This window comes from Charadrius vociferus, unplaced genomic scaffold (assembly GCF_000708025.1).
Source record: "Charadrius vociferus isolate BGI_N301 unplaced genomic scaffold, ASM70802v2 scaffold429, whole genome shotgun sequence".
NCBI classification, from domain to species: Eukaryota; Metazoa; Chordata; class Aves; order Charadriiformes; family Charadriidae; genus Charadrius; species Charadrius vociferus.
The window spans coordinates 324,542-339,611 of NW_009650250.1; positions in this window are offsets into that span (position 1 = coordinate 324,542).

The window sequence follows — 15,070 nt, forward strand, 5'->3', positions numbered from 1 at the left end:
AAAAAAAAAGAAAAAAAAAAAGGTTAGCTTTGAATAGTTTTTCTTGCCGCCTTGAATGAGATGAATCAGAACACTATGTAAAAGTGATGATAAAAGACATGTAGCCAAGCTACAGTCTCTGTGGTTGACAGCAGCGCTCTTTTAAGGAGGTACCTCAGATACATATCCCTGTGGTGGAAGCAAGTCTTCTGGATCGCGATTTTTTTCCCTATATCTGGTTTTCACAGCTTTGTGGTAGTTTATCCTTACTGCGCTATAATTTTTCCCTCTTTCCTTCTATAAGCTTTGATTCAGCATGAGGTGCTTTGTTTTAATTAATTCTGCGGTGCTTGTCTCTTTGAACTAATTAATCTCTTCCCATTTTTGCTGGTTAATGAAGAAAAAGCACGAAACTTCACAGCCCAATGAATTTGGTTGTAAAATCATATCCAGCCCTGTAAACCTTCCTAATATTTGTGTCTCTGTCTTGCAGGGATATATTGCAGGATCAAAAGCTGTATAGAGCTAATAGCACTAGACAAGTTTTGAATTTAAAAAAAAAAAAAAAGCAGTGCTTTGATCCCCTGCATCAGCACTAGCATTCAAGAGCAGCCGTGCAGACAATGACCAGTGAATGAGCATAACCAGCAAAACCAGACAAGCCGCTGATGGTTGTGTTTCATCTCTGATTCTGCAAATACAGCTCCAGTTAATGTCAATGGAAACTGTTTATATATGCATAAACAGATTGCATGCCTAATTAGAGACTGAAGGCTGCAGGAAGTTATCAAAGAAAGGGAGAACATGCATTAGTAAGACACCCTGAAAAGACAGACTAAACTTTGTGATTTGTTTAGGGTTGGATAAACCAACTTAAACCAGCTTTAAAAACAAACAAACAAAACCCCAAACAACGACCCAAAAAAACCCAACAGCAGGAAAAAAACAAACAAAAAACCCAAAACAACCCAACCAAAAGCCCAACATCAAACACCACACAAAAATCAAGGAAAGAAACAACCCTCTCTATGCCTAAAAGTGGTAGAAACTGACCTTGAATTACTTCTGAACTTTGCAAAAGTTCAGTTTCTCATTCATCATTTATTTATCTGTCTGCCCAGAATGGAATGGAAGTGATGAAAGAGTAACCTGCTTGGGAGAAGAACACAGTTGTGCTCGCATTGGAGTGCTGGAAAGCAAAAGGCTTTTCTGACAAATGAAATTCAGTGAAGTATCTGAAGGTATTGAAAGACCAGATAGATGCCCCAATAATGTCATCTTAATGCTGCTGCTCATCAGAGGCCTATTTTGTTACTGCCATCGACGTCTTTTGCGAGGACGGGCATTGCATTTGGATACCTTTCTTTCTACGTGCGGCTTTTTACTCTATGAAGCAGCCACTTAACTGTCTTAGGGAGAAAGGACAGGTAGCTGGAAGTAAGTCTCTTTAAATGAAGTACACTGTGCCTGAGGTACGCAAGTAAGTGGCAGCACAGCACAAGTAGCTGCATTCAGTTCGTAGATAGTACGAAAGTGCTCGGAGACTGGCAGGAAGGCTGACTTTCATTGCCCCTCTCTTAATTAATCTCTCTGTGAAGATTCACCAGCTTCTACACACAGTATTTTAGGGATCTGGAACTTCCTATGCAAAGTGCTTCAATTGAATTTTATTAAAAAATAAGTTATCACCCTGAAAGCAACAAATGCAGAAAAAGATCAGCCCAAATTTATGTTTTGGGTTGAGAAGGTAGCTGGTCGTTTAATGTCCCAGGAGTCCGTGTGCTGTTACAGAACTTGTGTTTTGCTGTTCTTCTTTCCATTACAGAAATAATTCTCTTTCAGGCACAGAGTTTGAATCTTTTCCAAAGGTTTTAAATGACTTTTGAACATTCTGACAGAAATTATTGAACATTTTAAAGCCTCTTTCCAAAGCCGAGTGGATCCTTTAGCAGCCTGTGATAATTTTTATGGTTGTGCTATATTGCCTCTTAATTGAAAAAGACTGGAAATGGAAGATGTAGCAAACATAATTTTTTCCATTTCTCTTGATTCTAGAAGGGTTTTTATACTTTGGTATTTGGTTAATTGAAGGATGGTAGAATTGTGGGAAAGAGGAAGATCAGGACAAAATCTAGTTCAGCAGCCTGAATGTCAGCGAACATAATACTGTCCTTTGCTGCCTTGCTAGGTGTTCTTCCTTTCTGTAGTTATATTGACATGTAAGCTGGAGCTTTGCGCTTACAGAATGTGTTTTGATGCATTTAGCTTCCTATTCTTTTGGCAGGGACTTAAAGGCTTTTTTGGTACCATCTCTGTGCAAAGGTTTTATAACATGAAAGAGTTCATATGTTTAATTCCTGATTGTTATGAAACACCAAGGAAATATGACATAAATTACTAATGTCAGGTGGAATCTCTGTCCTGTTCCAGAGGAAGTCAGGATTGTATCAAGTAAAGTAGGCCTCTGCTCTTGAGAATTGATGGTCTGTGCCTTCCTTGGTATCTCAAACTAATGGGCTCGTTGGCACTCAACCTCTCGATCTTAGCTAGCTGGTCTGTCTTGATGTCACCACACTCTTGTGACTTTGCCACTGCTTTTCTTCCAGAGGTCCCAGTTCCTATAGCCAGGTTGGCTAGGATGGGACTTGCACTTGTACCTTCTCTGGTCCACTTCACAGTCTGAGCATTGGCTGGGAAGCTGCATTTCTTGATGATTTCAGGTAACGGTCCGGATTTCAAGTGCAACAGCCAGGGCTGGTGCTGATTTTTCCCCACACAGGAGCATCTTTGGGGTCATGCTACAGTCCCAGCGCAGGGTGTGAGGACAGATACAGTTAGAGAGAAGAGGGACTGTTTTGAACTGCTGCAACAGTATTTGCCAGAGCTCATCTTCCAGAGAATTTAAGACAATTAATTAATTACTGGAAAAACAATTTCTTTCAAGTAACAGAGTTCCTTCTAAGTAATGGAGATACCTAACCCTTTCTAACAGGATGGTGCTGCAGAGAAGCTCTCAGTCTCTTTGTGACTACGGGCCCTTCAGCTTGCTGGGACCGGCGTTTAGAAAGTGTCATGACTACGAGCCTAGGTGGCATTTTTGTACCTCCAGACATATCTGCAGAAGGGAGAGGATTTTTTTGTCTTGAACATTTCTCTGCCTTCTAAGATTTTACAATCTCACTGGAATGTGGGGAGAAATAATTTTGTGTGGCAATCTCTGCTGAATGATATTTAAATACATAGATACTTCATTGATATGGAAATTTATTTCAGAAAATGTTGCTTTGTGTGGATTTTTTTCTCATATCATCATATGAATGGCAGGATACTGAGTGCTTAATTTGCTTTTGTTACTAGAATTAATTTTTTTATTCTGATACAGCAAGGAGTTTTACCTCAAGTGTAAAATTCTGCGTAAGGTATTTGCAATATGGAGATATTTTTCATGACTGATTCTTTGTGTGCTCAAGAAAATGCTGGAAACAAAAAATTTTGTTGTGAGAGAAAAGTATCAATGGCTGTTTGTACGCTTACAAAATATTTTTTATTGTCTTGCCTACTTAACTTTAAGGGATGAAGTATTTATTTCAGTTTTTATATTGGGGAATTATATCAACCTTTTAGATAGCTACAGAAAGGAAAAAAAAAAAGGCAACAAACCCAGTCTGAACTGTAACAGTTCAAAAGTGTTGCTAGAGGAATGGCTTTATTTTATTACTTCAGTAAACATCATAGTTAGTGTTTCCTTTATTATTTCTGTGATGCTTAGAATAATAAATAATGATACTTTGCTCTTACATGATGCTTTTGTCCATGGATCTCAGAGAGGGTTACAGGAAAGAGGACAGTATGATTACCCTGTTTCAAGATGGAGAAACAAAGAGGTGAATTGAGTTGCTGAAGGTTATCCAATGTGAGAGCTGGCAGAAAAATTCCTATCATCAGTGTCATTTTTCATTAGAAAAAGCTGATTCACTGAAACTTTTCAGGGAAATTCATTAGTGTCCAGGAAATTGCACAGATCCAGAAGCAAATGAAAATGACAGGCACTGTAGCCAAAGAGTAGCTAGAAGTCTGGTGGCAAGGGTATCTGGTGTGGACAGGGAAGACGCAGGTTTCGTTTTTAGGACTGTCATGGAGTTTGAAGCTGTCTCTCTCAAGGGAATATCCCTCTCCATAGGTGTAGTGGGTTGCTGGACATACCCACCTGTCAGACACAGTACGGCCTTTCTCAGGCAGAGAGCTCAACGAACAGTGGGTCTAGTGAAATGTTTTAGTCTTCTAAAATTGGGTCCCGTGGTCGATCCTTGGTGTAGATCGGACTTTCTATATGCTAAGGAGTGAGTGGAATTTATAGCTTGCATATCTTTAGTATGTAGGGATGAAAGAATCCATTGGGGTCTAAGACTTTACAGCTATGAAGACTTTTCTATGTGGCTGTCTTTTTAATTTCAAGTTCACTTTTTGGAACTGCTTAAATTTCGAACTTGATGATGGATTAAAAATATACTTTGAGGAAAGGAAGGAATGAGAGCAGAAGGACAGATGAACATAAACATTCTGTGAAGTCCTGTGTGATATATTTCCTCAAGAACCCCAGGCAGAGTCATCAGAGGGTTTGGGTTTTACCATGACCCATATAGGAAAATTTGGAAACAACAACCGAACAACAGTTCCACTTTTCAGTCCAACATCTCCCGTTAATGATTTTGAACAAGGGATCATGTTTGCATGGAGAGAGGGTGGTGGGTTTTTTTTCCCAAAGAAAACCTGAATGTAAAAATCCAGACTAAACTCCTCTGGTTGAGTATTTCATATGGCAAATTCATACAGACTTGAAAATACAAAGTGCAGAATAACTGTGAAGTTTCTGTTACATTTCATGTATATAAGCATGAAGACAAGAAAATGTTTTGCTCAAAGGAGGCTGGAGTGTATGTTGAGCTTTGGGACAGACAGCTGGAGGCAGCTTGAATCAGCAGAGAACAACAAGATAAATAAAAAATAGCAACTTATTTTCAATAATTCAGATTGAAACTCTGAAGAAGGGCTTTATTTTTATGCAAGTCCTTTGAAGAAGTGTTGGCAGTCTCACATAAGAGAGAGCTGGAAGGTTGTTCAAGGGATCAGTCAAAGAAGCAGCCTTTGTACACCTTTTTATGCTGAGCCCGAGTCAGGCAAAAGAAAAAGAGAGAGAAGAACTTCAGCAGGGAGGGAAAGGAGCCAGAATCCTGATTGTGTTGTGCGCTGTAGCATGACTGCAGTGGGTAGGGCAGTTGGTTTTTTACTCCCACTTTGCCATTGGAAGGGCAGCAGTGGGACAAAATGGAATGTGAATACATGGCTCATAAAGACATGGTTTGTATGGCAGTGTCCTAATGGTTGACGTGAAGTTTGGTTTAGAGAGATCCGTGGTTATTTTTGAAGACCTGGTTTAACTATCAGAAAAAGAGGGACCTCTGATCTTACAGGACCCTTGCGTTTGATAGGGGTGGGAGAGAACAAGATAGGAGAAAAGAAACATGGCAGTAGACAGGAGGGGAGAGGGACTAAGGATGCTTGAGGTGAGGATCGGGTTGCGAGCCTGAGGCATTCTGTGCAGCACTGCCTGCTGCTTTCTTCCTGTCTTAGTTCCCACAAAGGAGCTGCCATACCAGTTACCATTTTCTCATTCCAGTTGATAATAAGAATTGCTGCATGTGGTCTGCCACAAGTGAAATGCTTCTGCTGGCCTCTGAGCATTTTTACAACAGGCTCCAGTCACAGGAAAGTTCTGCTAATCCCTCTCTGCCTTTTAAGAGGTCCTTGCTATTACCTTAGTCAGTAATAAACTGTCCAAGGTTCACTGCCAGTATAACAGTCTCCCTGACTGTGACTGTGAACATCATTATACCTTTTTTCCTGTACTGAAAGTCCACCTCTTCTTAATCTTTGTCTTAAATTTATAAATCAATTCCTGTCATGGGAGAGTATTATACAAATTTTGAAAAAAAATAATTGTGCAGCTGCATTAATCAAAGGAATACTGTGCTGAAGGAAATGTCAGGCCTAATAGCTTGTCAGTGATCAGTGGCAGAAAAGCTGCTTTCAGCTAGCTTGCGTGGCTTCTTCAACGCTAATTAACAGACTCAGTACCTTTTAAAGTATGATAAAAGGGGGAGGGGGAAAGCCCCAAGATGTATATTGCTGTATCAGGAGTGGAATAGCAGGTCTGGCACATGTGAGGAGCTTTAACTCTAAGCACACGTGTCTTTTAGGTGGTTACCTTGTGTCTCTTTTATAGCAGTATGTGTAATTCCCAGTAACTTCAAATCCTTAGCTAGTTATCAGACAGTTGTCACTTTTCCTTCAAAGAGGGGTTTTCAGTTGCCAGGACAGATAGGAAAGGCAACAGGGGTCGTGAACTTGCTATGCCCACCTGCAAGAGTAAGCCACCGTGGTAGCATCTGACTGTGACACTCTGGACCTGAATCATGAGTCATTAGAATCTACACAAGTCTGATTCTCAGTTTTCTATTGTAAATATAACTTCTGGTTAATGACAAAGTTGTCCTTTGTTTCAGAGTGCTGGTGGTGCTCACCCTGTTCGCTACTGTCACTGGCTTACAGACAGCAACGTTGGCTGCCCAGATGCACCAGGGAGGAATCTTGTGATGCAGAGTAGAAGGTATGTGTGTTACAAGGATGTAAATGCTGTTACTATGCTGACAAAGTAGACATTGTGCTGTAGGCCTGACCTCAGCTGTGTCCAAGCAGCAGCCAAAAGAATGATCTTCGATTCTCTCAGTTCTCACCAACCCTTACTGCCTGTGTGAATGATCTGTTCAGTGCATAAAAATTGCTGGCTGTAATCGGCTCATATAACCCAGGCTAGAAACCTTTCTGTAGTCCTGGATATTCTCTACATTTGGTATTATGAGAAAACTCCTATGAGAGAAACGTCAACTTACTACCCTCTATCAACGCCCCAGTGGTTCATTCTCAAAGCAACTGAAGGGACAGAATTATGCATGGTTTTCTGAGCTCTGTGAGGAAAAAAACCATGAGCTGTTTGGGTGTAGTGAGTTATTAGGGAAGCTAGTCCACTGAGCACCTCATCCATCATGGGGATCTTCCCTCATCTATTATTTAAATAATGTGTCCACACACTGCATCCCCAGTTCTTCATCCAGTAATTCTATCACAGAAAAGCAAAAGAGATGCTTGGTGTTTATCTTGGCTGTGCTGTGAGAAAAGGCAGTGGTTGTAGCAAACCACAGCCGAGCAGGATAATGTTCAACAAAACAACTGTTTCTCAGAAGAGTTGATGTATGAGGAAAAGCCAAAGGTGGCAGTGGGTGGACTTTAACATGACCCAAAATCAGAATTAGGAATGTACTTGAGAAAGATAATTACAAAATACTTTTTTACAACTAAGTTTGTTGTCGTTCAGAGGTCTCTTGTAATCCATGCTTTACTTGCCAGAAACTCTGGGGTTTTCAACAGGTGAGCAAATGTGTTCCAGGATGACAGTAAGGCATTTTTCGTCCCCTTTCACCATAGATACATATACACACGCTTCTCTTTGCCTAATCTTCGAACTATTAGTTTAATAATTTCAACAGTGAAAAATTCACAGGGAAATTTTCCCTTTGCCTCATTTAGGACATTCAATTACAGAAATATTCTTTCAGAATGAGGAGTAACATTGTGCTTCATGATTATTGCTTACTTTTTAAATGTAGTAGATTCCAGCAGGATTACTTAAAGCTAAGGGTGTATTTAATTGCTTTTGCTGGATGAGGATATTCTGAAGTCTGAAACTCCACAGGAGCTACTGTACTAAGTACATAACAGCTGTTATATTTTCCCATTATATTACTGCATTGTTCACTCTGAAAATCCAACAACCAACCATAAGTTACAAAAAATTTCTACCTTAAGTTCCCTGGTTTTCTGATATGTTTCAGGGTGGTAACAGTCAGAAGTTACATTACGTACCTTGTGGATTCTGGGAAGTAATTACCAGTTAAAATTCTATGGGAAATGATTCAAAATATGTTTTTCTGGTTCCTAATAAAGGACAGTCCATGATGACACACATTTACACCTATCTTACAATTTTTAGAAGAGATGGTACAATTTTGAAGAGTATTGAAATTAATCATTCCCTCCCATCACGTTAGGTGGTCTTTACATGCCAAGCATGTATGAAGTGTACTGGAAGTGTGACTACGCCGACAGTTTTCCATTGCCTCTGCTCATGAGAACTCCATACTGCTCATAAAAAATGCTTCACCTCCAGGGCTGACAATTTGGCACTTCTAGCTAGTTATTTTCAAATGGGCTTTTTATGCAAATAGATTGGTTTAGATTGAATTCAAGGATAAAAATATCAGGAAAAGCTTCAAAACCCAAAGTGTTCTATTTCAGATGTAAAAAGATACTGAAACTGCCTAGTTTAAGGGACATAATTTAAGAAGTTAGCCTTCCTACTACCCCTGATTGCTCAGTGGGGGGAAAGAGCTTTATCAGATGTGGTACTCGGAGGGCCTAGTTACAGGTCTTGCTCCAAACTACCCTCCAGGAGAACTTCTTTCTTTCCTTTATCTGCATGGAAATTAAACTCTTCACAGGGGCTGGCTTTTAGCATCCCAAAACTGATGCAGAAAAAGCAGGAATACCTCCCAGGGGCTGTGGGTAAAGTTAGGCAGATAGGCCTGCTTGCCTGAAAATAAAGAGAAAATGAATGTCCGGGTCAGGTTCTGAGTTTCAGCTGGGCTTAAGGGGATACCATGTGGCAGTAATCAGTGGTGTTATAGTCAGCTCATTTTGGTAACTGTCTCTAAAATTTAGCAGTTTGATAGTTAAATTAAAACAAACACACAAAACAAAAAAAATGGGAGGGGTGGGTGTGAATTTTGCTTTCGTTACCAACACAAAAAAATAAAGCTGATGTACCTTATTTTGCTCCACATGGTGCATTTCATGTCACCTTTCATTTCAGACATTGGCAACAAAAGCAAAAGAAGATATTTCTTTTGTTGGAAATGCTTTTTTTTCCACCTATACAGCAAATGGAGATGTAGAGTGTATTCCCTCTTGACTAGGCTGGGTTAAAGACGACCAGTCTTAAAATACACCACAGCCCGCTGATGCAAGCACCAGTTTGGAATCAGACTGGGGCTGTATTTCAATGTGGAAGAGTATGTGCATGAGCAAGAAACATGCATCTTGTTAGGAGTACCTAAATGAGTGTTGGGTGGAAAGGTGGAATAAGCATTGTCATATTTATCTCTTAAAACTAATGTATTTTTCCCAGCTTAATGGCTACTACTAGTTTTAATTTCCACTCAGCAGCACACTTTTCCAGTGACTATCAAACTGTGAAGGGAGCCTTGTCTCCTGCTGCTGGGAGCAGCATGGCACAAAGGGAGATAAACGATGTCATGGAAAAGATACTGCTGTGACTTGTGACATGTAGATGGAAAATGGCTGAAATTTGGAGACGTTTTATTCCTGACAATGGCAGCTACCATTGTCCAGTGAGCACTGGGTTCCTAGGGATCGCGGGCAGAGTTTGGGAGTGCAGTCCAATCAATGCTGCACTCTCAACTTTGCAGTTTCACCCAGGTTGTCTTAGGGCCAGTTTTGTGGTGGCCCAAGCTTGATGGTAGAAAAGCAGGTTTGATAATGACTACTTCTGCTCCTGTCTCAGTAAGATTAACTAGTGACTCAGTGCTGTGTTACTCTAGCTCTGCTTTCTCAGGAGGAAGAATGTTGATTCTTATAATATTTTCTGAGCCTGCTGGGAATGCAGGTTAGTCTTTTGTTCTGGAGGGGAATTTAAGATTTTTCCCAAACATAGGGGGCCGATTGCATTGGCCATGACTGAAGCTAACTGTTAGGGATCATGTTAAACTCCATTAAATAAAACCAATCGGCCTCACATCCCAGGGAGGATTTCTTGAGTTGCTGCCCATGTTAACATATATCTCCTATAATGGGTGCCGTTTCAGGAAAAAGGCACAGAAAACCTTTGGTTTATTGCTGTATGAAATTAAGCTGCAGATAAGTCACTTTCTTGCAGAGCCGCTCTGAAGTACTGTTTGCTGTGAATTTATGCCTGATCGTTCTGGTGACAAAAATAAACTTTTACTGCTTTTTATTTGTCAGCCTTGCAGATTCAGCACAGCTCTGGATGAGTGAGCTGAAGTCTATTCTGCTTGCAGGTAGCTCCCAGAATCATTAACTATTTGCTGTCTTCATAGAGAATTGTTAACTGCTTCCCTATGTGTATTGTTGATGCTGATGAACAAGCCTGAAAGACTCAGTTGGAGTCTCAGAAAGCTGTTTGAGTTTTCAGGGTTGGCAATTAGGAAACCCATCTTTTCTTTACTTCTAAATTGACCAAGGTTGATTTGGAAGGCAGAGAAAGTAAACACATTACTGCTATTGCAAGGTCACCTTAGAGAGTCTAATCATCTTTTAATTTGGAGCAGTGCCTTTGGAGGGCAGCAGGCAGCACTTTGTAGTACAGTAAAGGGTGATACCTTTTCATTAGTGGTTTTGAATTTGAAAATTCAATGAATTAATGCTTTTTTTGAAGTCAAGAAATGAAATAAAAGTAAACAGTAAAAATTCTCCATACCAATAATCTATATTCCTTTCCCTTTCATGGTAATGAAGAATGCCTGTAAAAGGAGCATTGACTCTCACTCACAGGTGGTGTGTTGCTGAGTGGAGTGATAGCAGCTTTTTGGAAGTCTGTGTTTTGTTAGAGAGGGCTTAACTGGTTGGCAAAGGATAAATCAATGACAAGCCGTTCTCGTATACAACTTGCGTAAATGTATCCAGCACTTAAGCAGTTTATCTGCAATTCTAATGGGTTGCATTACTGATGAATTACTCCACCTTAAAGCTTGGCCTCTGCCAAGATTTCAGTGGTGACTTTGGCTCTCCGAGTACCAAGGAGAACAGTGGCAGTAGGAAACTGAATTCAGATATAGTCTGTTATTGAAAACACTGCAAAGCAGAACAGGAACAAGGACCAGACGCACACCAGCGTTCCGAACTCCTACAGACAGTATTTTCCGGAGATCTCCTACAAGTTAGACATATGTAGGGATATGTATAGGTCTTATGAAATGGCATGTCTCCTTCAGATAAAGCGTGGAATAAGCAGTTAATTTTTAAGATTTTAAAATGTCAAGAGTTGTAAAGAAGGTAAGAGATTTGCTGATACACTTCCTGCAGACTGTGTGGTATTTTAATTTTTTAGGCTAAAGCACATCAGTTTTAGTTTTTGGAGCAAACTAATAATTTGAGTTTCGTTTAGCACTGAGTGCTCTCGTGAAGCCTTTACTCAAGGCATTCTAAACACGGTTCCCTTTTAAGGCATATGGCCTTTCCAACTTGCCTCATTTCCCATTTCTGCTAATAAGGACAATAAACTCTGCTTATCAGCCCTCATCCCTGGGTTCTCAGCAGATCTGTGAGGCAGGCAGTATCATCTTTTTGCTTACACTAGAAAAGTGTTTTCATGAAGTTCTCTTGAAGTCTTAATCCAAGAGAAGCGGCAGAAGTTCAGTTCTTTTCTCTAGTTCTTTTCAGTGACAGTAGATATATTACTTGGGATAGCTGTTTAGATAATCTCCAGGTAGGGCTGACCACCCGGTGTGCTTATCTTAGTGAGCCTGAACTATCCATCCTGACAAACAACCCTCAATTCACAGCGAGTGCTGGCTGACATACTAGGAAAGACTTCTCAACTACCATGTGTGTACACAGACTGGAGCACTTTCTGTTCTCAACTGCACAGCAATAAATCTGTATGTTGCCATTAATAAAATCTCAGTTGGATTGCTGTCACACATGCACATGAGTCTCTTGTGTCCTCAAACAAGGTTTTTCTCCTCTGGTATGTTGCCAAGCTCATGCTGTCATCGGTCAGTCTCTACTGGCAGTGAAAAGATTTCAAAAGACTTTTCATCTCCAACTTCTTACAAAATAGAGAAGCGCAAACCAGAGTACTGTATGTGTGAAAATTCATATGAACAACTGGTGCCGGTGGAGGAGACTAGGACTTGTAAAATTAGGAGACTTTGGGAAAGATAACAATTGGCTTACAGTGTAGTACTGCAAAGAAAAGTGGGTTTTGGTAAATTTAAGGACTGCTACTGTGTTGCAGAGCATTTCCATCTGTTCCAAATTGTACGAACGGTGCCCCGTTCCCCTGGGCTTGTCATTTGGGCATACCACTGAAGCCGTTTTGACATTTTGCTTATCAGGGAATGCTGGGAGTTTTGTTTCAAAAGATGATGGGACTTATAGGTCTTCCCAACAAAGAATTTTGACTCTGAGGAGGTAAAAGTAATACCTCTCTACTGGAGATGTAAGATTTCCTTCTGTTTGGTTTTTTGTTGTTGTTGTTTTCAATTGTGATTTTTTTCTTGGTTTTGTCTCAATTTGATAGCCCTACAACTTCATTTTGGTAAGTAGAGACACTTAGCAAGTAACATTAAAAACTGTTAAAATATATATTGAGTTTTAATATATTTGCCTTCCTTGCCAAATTTGTTTCATAGTTGAACAGAAGGGTCATCTGTGTAAAGAAAAGAAATGGTTAGAGTTAAATGTTGGTATCACAATTTTGAACAAGTTTTGACCGATTTTGGAAATCAATCAATTCTTATTGGGTCTTTGCAGACATTTTCTGTGGTGGACATCTTCAGTGAGTGCATAGCTTCTGAAGTTATTAAGCATCCTAGTTGTGAGATGTCTTTCCTGAAATACCTAGTAAGTATTTCTGAAAATCCATGGGGTTTTTAAGCGTCCTATACCTTGAATGCCTTTCCTTATGTAAAGTGACCTGAAGCACTGATCCTGAAGGAACGATCTATATAGATTAATGGATTTCCTGAGTACCTATGTAGTGTTCAATTATAGATTAGCATTAGCTGATGGACACATTGAAGTGTTACATTGTGATTTTGGCAGTTTTGCGTGGTTCTGTATTTTTTCCCATCAGTAGAAATTGTAATAACAGTAATTTAAAAAAAGAAAGTGCATTTTTTTTTGCTAGAGAGCACATAAACATTTCCATAGGTAATGAGGTCCCCCAACATAAAATAAGTATTAATTTAGGAACCTGTCACCTGTATGAGTGCAGTCTTTGATGATGTTATAATTTATTCAGTTCTTGGCTCACAGTTTGAGTCACTTAAAGTATCATTGATGGACTTTCTGCTAGAACTTCTGCCTTTTGCCCTTCATCCTGTTTGCTCTGGGCTCTTGTGTGGGGTGACATCAGCAGAGATGTTCCCTTGGCACAGGTGCAAAGGTTTTTCAAGAATGCTCTCGATCACCAAGGTTTTATCTTGTTCTTTTACACTGCAGTAATTTTACTTTCACTGTAGGATAATAGTACAGGCTTTTAAGCACGCTGGTAGGTGCAGCTAGTACTGCATGATCCTTTGTTTACCCCACTATCAGAATGTATAGCCCTGGTCCTGCTAAATTGTGCAGAGTGTTCTGGTCCCTTAGACACACTGGAAAATCCCAGTGACATAAAAGTGCTTTTCTTTTATGTGCTTAGTGATCTCTAATTTGAGAAATACCTGGAAGTCTTTGAATTTTGTTTGATCTTTTCATTAGCCCTAACTTCCTTTCCATTAGGTTGATCAAGCGAATTGATCTTCATTCAAGAAATGTTTCCATAATATTGTTGCTTTGTATGAATATGCAGTAGTGCATGTTCAGGTAGTGCTATACAATCTCTGCATTCTGTACATGGATTATAAAGAATTGTACTGTTGTTTTTCTGTGCACTCATAGAGGTTTAAATAGCTAGAATTATGAATTGCATATTTTTAAAATGTATATTTTAAAAAAAAAAACCTCAGTGAAGGAAACTTTGATGTGTAGCTGCAGGAAAATCTACCTTTTTTCCCTTATTTTTGAGAGGACAGTAGGGGTCATATTATAAAGCACATGTAACACCCAATGACTCTGTCTGGAACTGCAGGTGCTCAGCACTTTGTAGTAATCAACCCGGTGTCTCCCGATAATTATGCCCTTGAGGCTTTCTTGTCTCAATTTTTCCATAACTAATATAATCCAAACTATATTATCCTATTAGGAGACTCATTTTTTCCTTCACCAAGCAGCATGCACCTGTCTGCTTACCATGAAGAAAGCAGTGACAGTGCTCTCCCTCTATTTTTTCTGTGTTAAAGGAGATAGTTCAGGCTGTAAATAGGGAAGATCAAGTTTGTTGAGTTAAAATGAGCACATTAATTCTTGAATGGAGCCCTGCTTTATGCTTTTGTTCCTTCATTATTCATTTTATGTATCTTGGCTATCTCTGTAGTGGATGAGGAGAGAGACTGCTTCAGAGTGCAATTTAGACCACCAATCTCAGGTCCCTGTTTGGAATAATTGCACTGTCTCTTTTCACCAGCTAGGGGACTCAGCCCTGGAGCTCAGTAGTGTGCACATGTCCACTTAAGCACGTAAACTAGTTGGCATGCCTGAGGTAGAGGGGAGAGATAACATTAAAGAGGAACTGCTATGATTTAAAAAGTGCTTCTACATTATAATAAGTAGTGAATTACCAGGCAGGCGTAATGCCAGGTTTGAGCTGATGGGAACTCTCATCACAAGTAGTTATAAAAGCAGCTGTGTTGTCAAAACTTTGAGCTGTCTCACAGTCTTTTGAACTAGGAGGAATGTGTTACAACAAAGCATTTCTTTTTCCCTCCTTTCCCACTTCCAAGATTAAGTTCTTTCTGTTCCTGCAGCACCAGGCAGTTTGAAGCATTCTGCATTATTTCCATCTACATCATACCAAGTTAAACTTGCCAAGAGAAGTGATGCTTGGGAAGTCAGAATTCAGCCAACTGAAAAATCTGAAAGGGACAGTGTTGGTTTTAGCTTTAGAAGCTCTCTAACATGATGTGCAGCACAGAGCAAATGGTGTTCAGGTTTTCAGAGAAAGACTGTGGAAAAACAGGAAAAGGAGGTCTTTTGCAGGTGTCTGAATAGCCAGAGGAGCCATTGGAAGTACTTCCCTTCCTGCTGGGAAGTAGTCCTCAGATGAACACCACCCCCA